This window comes from Ischnura elegans, chromosome 10 (genome assembly GCF_921293095.1).
Source record: "Ischnura elegans chromosome 10, ioIscEleg1.1, whole genome shotgun sequence".
NCBI classification, from domain to species: Eukaryota; Metazoa; Arthropoda; class Insecta; order Odonata; family Coenagrionidae; genus Ischnura; species Ischnura elegans.
Genome location: NC_060255.1, coordinates 64,203,593 through 64,212,339, shown reverse-complemented (window position 1 = coordinate 64,212,339; position 8,747 = coordinate 64,203,593). Strand labels below are relative to the sequence as shown.

General features: G+C 35.8%; 1 long non-coding RNA gene across 1 annotated transcript; it reads left to right on the top strand.

Moving 5' to 3' along the window:
• The first annotated feature begins 6,234 nt into the window (after positions 1 to 6,234).
• LOC124167188 lies at positions 6,235 to 6,682 on the top strand. Its single transcript, XR_006866627.1, has 2 exons — positions 6,235 to 6,273; positions 6,384 to 6,682. It is a non-coding gene; the product is annotated as an uncharacterized LOC124167188 (long non-coding RNA).
• The last annotated feature ends 2,065 nt before the right edge of the window (positions 6,683 to 8,747 follow it).

Below are 8,747 nucleotides of genomic sequence, written 5' to 3'. Positions count from 1 at the left end.
CCAAAGACCAAGTTGCCAACAAGGGCCAAAGATAGTGGACAGAGGTAGCTTGTTATTTTTTATTTCTTTTTTAATTTTGGAGAAATATAACAGTCGTCGCCTCTATTATTTCGGCCTCCTGCCTCAGTGCTTAAACTTTTATGGGCTCCAGATTTTCATCAACCCGATACGAATGCGGCATGAACGTCTATGTTCAAAATCATGAATATTTTAAAAAGGGAAAGAGAGAGAAAAAACGAATTCCCTCTTCATCAAAATTGACCTGGTTCGAAAAACATCGAGTGTGCCTGGATTGGATCCAGATGGAGAATAAATACGGCGAAATAAAAAAAAATCAGTTGTGAAAAAAATATAAAAAAACCCACAATGTATCCGCAGGCTGCTCGAATTTATGGTATTATATTTAAAGCAGAGCCAGAGAAATATGGAGGTTTTTACGGCCGAAAAACTAATGTAGCCGTCGATTGAAACACATTTCCGAAAAATAAACATGTGAGCATATGCATATATAGTATATAGTTCAAATTTTCTGTCGTTACTAAATGAACGCCGTTATTAACTTTTAATTCGTCTCACGTCACGCCTCTCAAGTTTCGACGAAAATTCATACTCGATGCATTATCAACCCATGAATCATTCATTATCACTTATGCGTAAATACAAGGATTTTTGGACGCGTTAATATTTAACCAGGTACTTAGGAATTGTTTTTTTACGCGCGTTATCTACCTCGTTATACGTTCAAAAATGCATTCCTCCCACAATGCTTATAAAGAACAAATACTAGTTTAGGTTTGATTTTATTCAACAGAGCATTTCGCTTTTGATATCGTATTTTTCTATTACAAACAATAACATTTTGTTATTTTCGGGGCTTCAATACTCAAATAAATATCGTGTGTGCATCCTTTGAGACTTCCGGATATCCCTAATAGTGCAGCACGAAAAGATTTGGCATTCTTTCGTGTAACAGCCGCAGTGGAATCACTGTCAGACAAGTGGCAAGTGATAAGTTACAGTCAGTAAATGACAAGTTTTATGATCCAACTTCTTTCAAATTTCGAAGATCAAAATTTTTTTGAGCAAATAGTGATAGATAATGAGGTTTTACGAAACATTTTACTTGATAATCATAAAACCAGAACATAGTTTTATTTTTAATTTAATTTATAATGTTTAACCGAAGCCATGACAACATGTTTTGACAAGCCATGCTTACTATGAGTTTTTAGAATATTAAAAACTGCATCCGCGATGTAACAAAGCGTCCGAAAAACGTTGCACAACAAATTAATGAATCTTAAATTTACAATTTTTAGATTTATATAATATCACATCCCTACCACAACGTTTATGAAGAGCTACTAATGTGTGTTTATGCTTGATTTTGCAGAAAGAGGCGTCTGCTTCAGGTGTCGTAACTTGTATGACGCATAGTGTCATTGCGTCCTTTGTGGTAAATCAATACTCTATTATGTTAATAATGCATAAGTGTACTGCGTGACATAGTCCCTACTCTCAATATTGATAGGAGGAAGAAATTAAGTCTACATTTCATGTAATCTGATAATTATAGTTTGCTAACATTTACTAAAATCGCATAGATCTTACCTGTAGGTAATTACGGTTATGAACTAAAGAATACATGGTAATTTTTCACTGAATGTTAAGGGAGAACATTATTCCGACTTGACTAGTCATTTTGCCTTGATTTTCGGACGTATTGCCAATTAAAAACGTGAAAACATGCCTAGAGGAACATTAAGGAGCAAATTAACTGGGGCAGTCAACTAAGTTCGCGATAGCAAAACACGCGGCGCTGGGCCACGCGATAGACCTAAAAGAAACAAAAATTGTCGCCAAATTGAAACATTTTTTACAGGTACTCGTCAAATAAACCACTGAAATAAGAAAAGAGAAGAAGAAGAATTTCAACAGGGACGCCGGTCTCAAAATACGTCGTACTTGGCAACCGGTAATTCTGAAAAAAAAACACCCAACTACCTACTCCGTCCATCTCCCGTTCCTATTCCCCCTCTCCCTGATACATACACCGATATATATGAATAAAATTTTTATCATCATCATCATCACTGGTCAGCAATCCTAGAATTGGTTTGACGCAGATCTCCACTCAGCTCTCCTATCAGCTAATCTTTTCACACATACGTATTTCTTCTCTTTCATATCCTTCTTTACTTGTTCCATATATTTTGTTCGAGGTCTTCCTTTTCCGGTCTTGCCTTCCACTTGTCCCTCGACGATTGTCTTCATCAGGCCATCATGTCTCAATATGTGGCCTATAGGGTTGTTCCGTCTTCTTGTTAAGGTTTTCATGAGGCTTCTCTTCTCTCCTACTCTTCTTAGGACTTCCTCGTTACTAACTCGGTCGATCCATTTGATTTTCATCATTTGTCTGTAGCACCACATTTCGAAGGCCTCTATCCTTGCTTTCTCCGCTGCGGTCATTGTCCATGCCTCACTTCCGTATAGGAGCATACTCCAAATGTAGGTTCTTATAAATTGTTTCTTTACTTCCATATTTAAGTTTCCCGCTGTAAGCAGGTCTTTCTTTTGGTGGAATTCTCTCTTCGTCTGAGCTATTCTGCTGATAATTTCTTTCTTACTTCTCCCGTTACTAGTTATCTTGCTTGCCAAATAACCGAATTCATCCACCTCTATCAGTTTTTGCTTCCCTATTTTAATGTTGGTCTTGACTTCTTCTCTTCTGCTGCATACTAATATCCTGGTTTTTCATACTTCGTCAGATTCCCTTGAAAAAGCGACCAGTATCGGTCGGGATACGCTAGGGCTACCCAAGTAATGGATGCGGCGACGTAGCCCAAAAGTTTTTAACTGACAGTACGCAAACATATTGAAGTTTTAAGCATGCGTAAAGTATATCCTTTTTTTAAATCGCCTGTATCTATATGCAAATTAAATACGCACGACCGAGGTTATGCGGCTATTTTAAAGTATTGCGAGCTATGAATGCGTGACTCATAATAAAAGTAAGTGGTCAATAACTTGATCAGGTCGAGCAATTTAACTTACAATTTAAACTTACGATTGCTGAATGGGAAAGAGTTGTCATTCGTCGAGGTTTATACCTTCCATCTATTGTATCAAATTCTAATAGCAAACACTTACCTGTGAACAAAAGGAATGCTGGTCGCTAAGCACCGCTCACGGGAGCAGTAGAAGCCAAGCCCGTCCGTGCTCGCTGCAAAAAAGTATGATCGCTTCGGACTCGAACCCTCCCAGAACTTCACCGCCACTACCGCGCACAGAATAGACCTAATCGTCTACGGAGCCACGTGTAGGTGCGACATAAATGGCGAGTCGAAATATGAATCTATAGATAGGAAAAACCTCGCCACGGAGTCCGTAAGAAAACATTCTGACCAAGGCCGTGAAAGAAGTATAGGCCGCCGGCTTACCTAATGTTGTGGATAAGACACCGCGTGAAGACCTGGGGCGCTAGTGAAAATTCATTAAGTTCAGCATCCTATTCGATATCCTTCATGCTATTACCAACATAATCCTTTTAGTGTGAATTACTTTTCATTGGCAAAATAAAGAGCAGTGCAGCGGAAGAAAGATATTTTAAAATTGTGAAATGTTATCTTCGGATATATATGAACGATATTTTACACGGATTAATGCATATTGTGCAAAAGTAACCTACGCCACTGTACTATGCGAACATTGTGCAGTTGCTTCACCTGCCTATGTTGTTGTTGACAGAAACATTCGTTTTGCTCGAGGTATTACCAGTATTACTCAGTTATCTCGTTATCTGGACAATTAAAACATGAAAATAAGTGGAAATAATTATGGATGTTCGATATTTGAGTAAGGAAGGATGTGCCCTTGAATTGAATTTCTATCATGTTGAGGTGTGAATGTTGGACGTGGTCAACTCTATGGAATAGGTAATTATTTTAATTAAATTGTATGAATAGAACCTCTTTGATTGTGCACCTTAACCCATTTGCTTTTTTTCTTCATAGTGTAATATATGCTATTATTCATCAATCACATACAGCATGAGACATTGGACGTGTATGGTGTATTTTGTTAAGTGAAAATTGGCGTATTCTATTGAAAAAAGCTCTTCAATTTCTATCACGTTGAGGTGTGAATGTTGGATAAAGATCAACTCAATGAAATAGGTAAGAACTCTAATTACATTCTATGAATATGACCTCTTCGAATGGGAACCTATCTTTTTTTTTTTCTTCACAGTGAAATTTATGCTATAATTCATCAGTCGCGTATAGCATGAGACATTGGCTTTGTATGCTGGGCATGGTTAAATGAATATTGGCAAGATCTGTTGTAAAATGCTCTTGGATATCTATCATGTTGGGGTGTGATTTTTGGATAAATTTCAACGCAATGGAATAGGTAATGATCTTTGAAATTTTATTTTACGATTACATCCCCTTTGATCTGTTCTGGAGTCTTTCTCTAGTAGAACTTTTTTTCTTCGCTGTGTAGTCAATGGTTTCATTCATTATCCTCTTCTATCGTGAGACATTGGATTTGTATGATTGAGGTTCTGAACTGTTGGGTGCCCTTTACTGTTGAAAAATCGTAATTTTAATATTGTTCAAAAGTGGTACACCCATAGCTGGTTCTGATACTAAATATCTACCAAATTATAAAATTGATATAAGTTTCTTTATGGAATAAGAATTCTTATGTTTGGAAAAACTGGCTCATAAATTAATGGTGTTGTTTCAGCTATACTTGTGGCAGTCCTAATGGAGCTAGAGAGCTGGTGGCCTAATGGAGGCCATGTTGCAGGTTATTTTATGCTAATTCCAGTTTTACAGATCACATTAAATGATCTAGTCTGAGTAAGGTTACAGTAATGAACTGAATTTTACAGTCAGAGTGGAACATGTTAAATTTAAATTTACTTCAAGGGAGTCTTGCAAAGTTTTAGGTGTAACAGTTTCTCAAGGGCAGTATTCAGAATTATGTACGTATGTTTCAATCAATTGGTGATCAGTTGAAATGCTATTTTACACTGCATTGCTTGTTATTACTTAAGTTATTTTCTATGCCACATTTTGCTTGGCATTGTCACTCATTCATTTTATGATTTGTTGAGTTGAATATTCACAAGTGGGGTGTGGCCACTCAGTCCAGCTAATAATTAAGCTAATAAATGAATCACTCAACAGATTTGATCATCATCATGACATAATGTAATAGCTTAGCCATGTGGTACTTAATTTTATCTTCAATAAAAATGTAAGGAAAAAGTCTCACCGACAGAGAAACAAGATAGTCGTTCATTATCTGGTTGTAGATTAAGTCTTGTGAAGTACGGACTCTGAAAGCCTCAGATAGGCCCATAGTTATGTGCATCTATTTTATCATCAGAGGTTCTATTGCATTGTCTCAAACTCCTAAATTATGGCATAATTTAGATGTTCCACCTGTCAAAAGAATATTGTTTAAATGTCGAGAGTCATCAAATTTGAAACATCTCACTCTCCAAATTTTCAAGTTCCCCCACTTTAGGTGTTTCTGAATAGGCACTTGTCTATTTTATTTATGTCAACTCAAGCTGATTTTTTAATTCAGTTGACATTTTTTTTCATTTGAACCTTGACTTCCAGCCTGAAGAAGCAGACTGGAACGCCTGCTATACATGCCATCTTCAGATGGATAAATACAGCAGAGAACTTGAAAGAATGTTGCATAACCCTTCTGCAAAACCTTCTATCTAATACTTGTATCTCACTGGAAATAGCGTACAAAATGTTGGTATATGACATCTTTCCCATCTCTGCAGCTAAATTAAGACAGCACAAAGATTGATGAAAAATATTTGTTCTCCCTTTTTTGTCAGTTTATGAAAATATTACTTAGCCATATTTCTGTAACTGCTTCAGATAAAAAAATGAAAATTTGGTAATTATTGCTCCAGCACTTGCAATCATCGTAACAAATTTCCACAAAATCTAAAATGGTGAGGTAAACACTTTATTTTAAGTGTGGAATGGCTCGTGTTGAACTTGATGGAATTGACTATGTACTTTGATATTCATATCTATGGCCATCTCTCTTTTACCAGGTAACATATTGTCATTTATCTTTTTTTTTACCTTGACAGTATCTGAATTGATGTCATTCATCACCCAAGTACAATGTGAAACCTTAGATCAGGATAATGGAGCAGTTAAACTGATGAATGGGATTGAATATTGGAAAATTCCATTGGATTTCTAACATTCCAAGGCATGGAGCTTAGAGGTATGTAATCAACTTGATGGGATTGCTAATGTACTTTCGCATTCATCTTTATGAGTACCTGCTTTTTATTGGGTGACATATTTTTATATATTTTTTGTTTGCTCTGACAGTATCTTGAAACTGAAGTTGCTGAAGTGGTTCAACCTGTGGATTTCTCCCGTGGTAATGGACATGGAAATGAAGCTTTGCTCTTAACCAAATTAATAACCTTGATAGGAAAATATGCAAAAGTAAAATTTTTGACATTGCCATGGTGTACATCTAAGGTATTCCTTATCTTTGCCTACAGGCCATCTTATAGTCAGTGTTTTTATATCAATGGTGTAGCTGTATGTATTTGGAATTACAATGATGCGTAACCAATTGGGATTATGACCACTTAATTGTGCCATTAGATTTTTAAGAAATATTTGTATTTCATTTACATTTTTATTTATTATGTAATGCAGTGCCATACAAATTGTTTTTAGGGTAAAAAAGCATTTAAGGGTGCGATTCATAGAGACACTAAAATTGCTCACTTTACAAAGTCTCTTTACGGTAAAGTGAGAGTTAAGCTAAAGTTCACTTCAAAGGTATCCCCAGGATCTCACTTTATAAAGTGGAACTGTAGCTGCTTAAGTCTCGATCAGGCATTGAAATTTTGAGTGTTGGTAATGAACGCTTCGTAAAGGTTAACAAAAAGTTGACTCAGGATATGAATTGCTAAGTTGTTTACAGGTTTTTGGGGACTAGGTTTCCATGTTGTATTGTGCAAAGATTTTATTAAGCTACATTTTCTCGTTCTCTCATTTTGTGTGCAGATGTAAATTAATACTGCGTTGTCCGAAGCTTTTCCCCACTAACTTTTTGGTATGACAATGACTGAGTTAGGTGAATAAAAGCTCACTTTTAATTAGCTTCCTGCATTGGAAATGCACTTCGATGTTTTTAGCAAAGTAAAGATACAAATGCTGATATTTTCACATCATTTTATGATAATCTTGCCTGTTTAACTGCACACGGTTGTTTGGACTACATGTTAGTCGAAGTTTGATGGTATAAGTTCATTGAAGGTGGGTGAAATAGTGAAATTCTCTCACGTTAACTTGAAACTGTAGTAATCAATTTGAAGATTTTCCAATCAGTGGTTGTCTCAGGTGGACGCATATTTTGAAGTAGGTATGGGTGTTTATTGAATTTTTTTGTTCTTACCAGTATTTTAATTCTTGGGATGTTGATGTATGCGGCTGTATGTATATACATCCTCGATAAAATATTGCTTAGCTGCAGATAATATGACTATGAAGGAAAGTATGTTTTACTTATTTATTGCTGCCTTTCATGGCAAGATACTATTTCATCATTGTAAACATTCAAATGACTAATCAAAAAACGAAACAAAAACTCTCTAGTTTCAAAATGACAGAAACAGGAAAATGTTAAACATAATATGAAGGCATGTGGAAAGAGTACATGAAGCAATTATGGAATGAAAACGGTTAAATACAATGAAACGTTTAGAAAATAGCATTTGGTTTGCCAAACGATATGAAAATCAAGTCTGCTTACGAGGACCATTGGCTCCAATATAAACAGAAATTTGCTATCATTTCTAGGGGGGAAATTCTAGAATATAAACACATGCATAACCTAAGAACATAATTAGCTTGTTTTCAAAATCAACACAAATTATGTCAACCTATTCAACCACTTACTGTGCTGTAATTATCACATAATCGTAAAAATGTCCTAGGTAGTATAACGACTAATAGAGTTCAACTGCAGAAGTAATGGGTCATCTCCAGCAATACTGACTCGATATATTTTCCGGAAAGAGAGACACATTACGTGTCTGGTTATTTCTTGAAATATGCCTGTCTTCTGCTGAGTCTCACCAAAGAATTAATTCCTATTAATTTCCGTAACCCAAATATCTTCATATTTCAACTTCAAAAGCAGCCATATTTATTCATCCGTAAAGAACACTTTACCCTAAGTGAGCTCCGGTTGGGCACTTTACAGTAAAGTGACAATTCTGCCATTTTTCTTCTTAAGTGGTGTTTATGAAACAGAGAAAGCAGACTTTAGCCTGGCTAAAGTAGACTTTAGCCCAGCTAATATACACTTTAGCTTAAAGTGCCGTCTACGAATAGCACCCTTAGGGATTCATTTCATTATTAATGTTGAGGTGCAGTTCTCAAACTTTTCTGTTGCACTTTTGATTGTTACTTCACATTTGTGGATATAATCCCATCTTTTTGTATAATTGTTTTGCATCATTTAATTGTTTTGTGTCAAAGGCTACTGCAGTGTGATCACAATGTAATATGCAAGAAATCTTAATAAATGTGCTTTGTATTACTCAATTATTTTTTTTTAGTGTTTTCACCCTAGCGAACCGTAATGGATATCAACTATGATAACGGGTCATTGGCCCGAGCTGTTAATAAGTAGTAATATTGGTAATCCCTAGGAAAGGGGGGCGGGGAAAA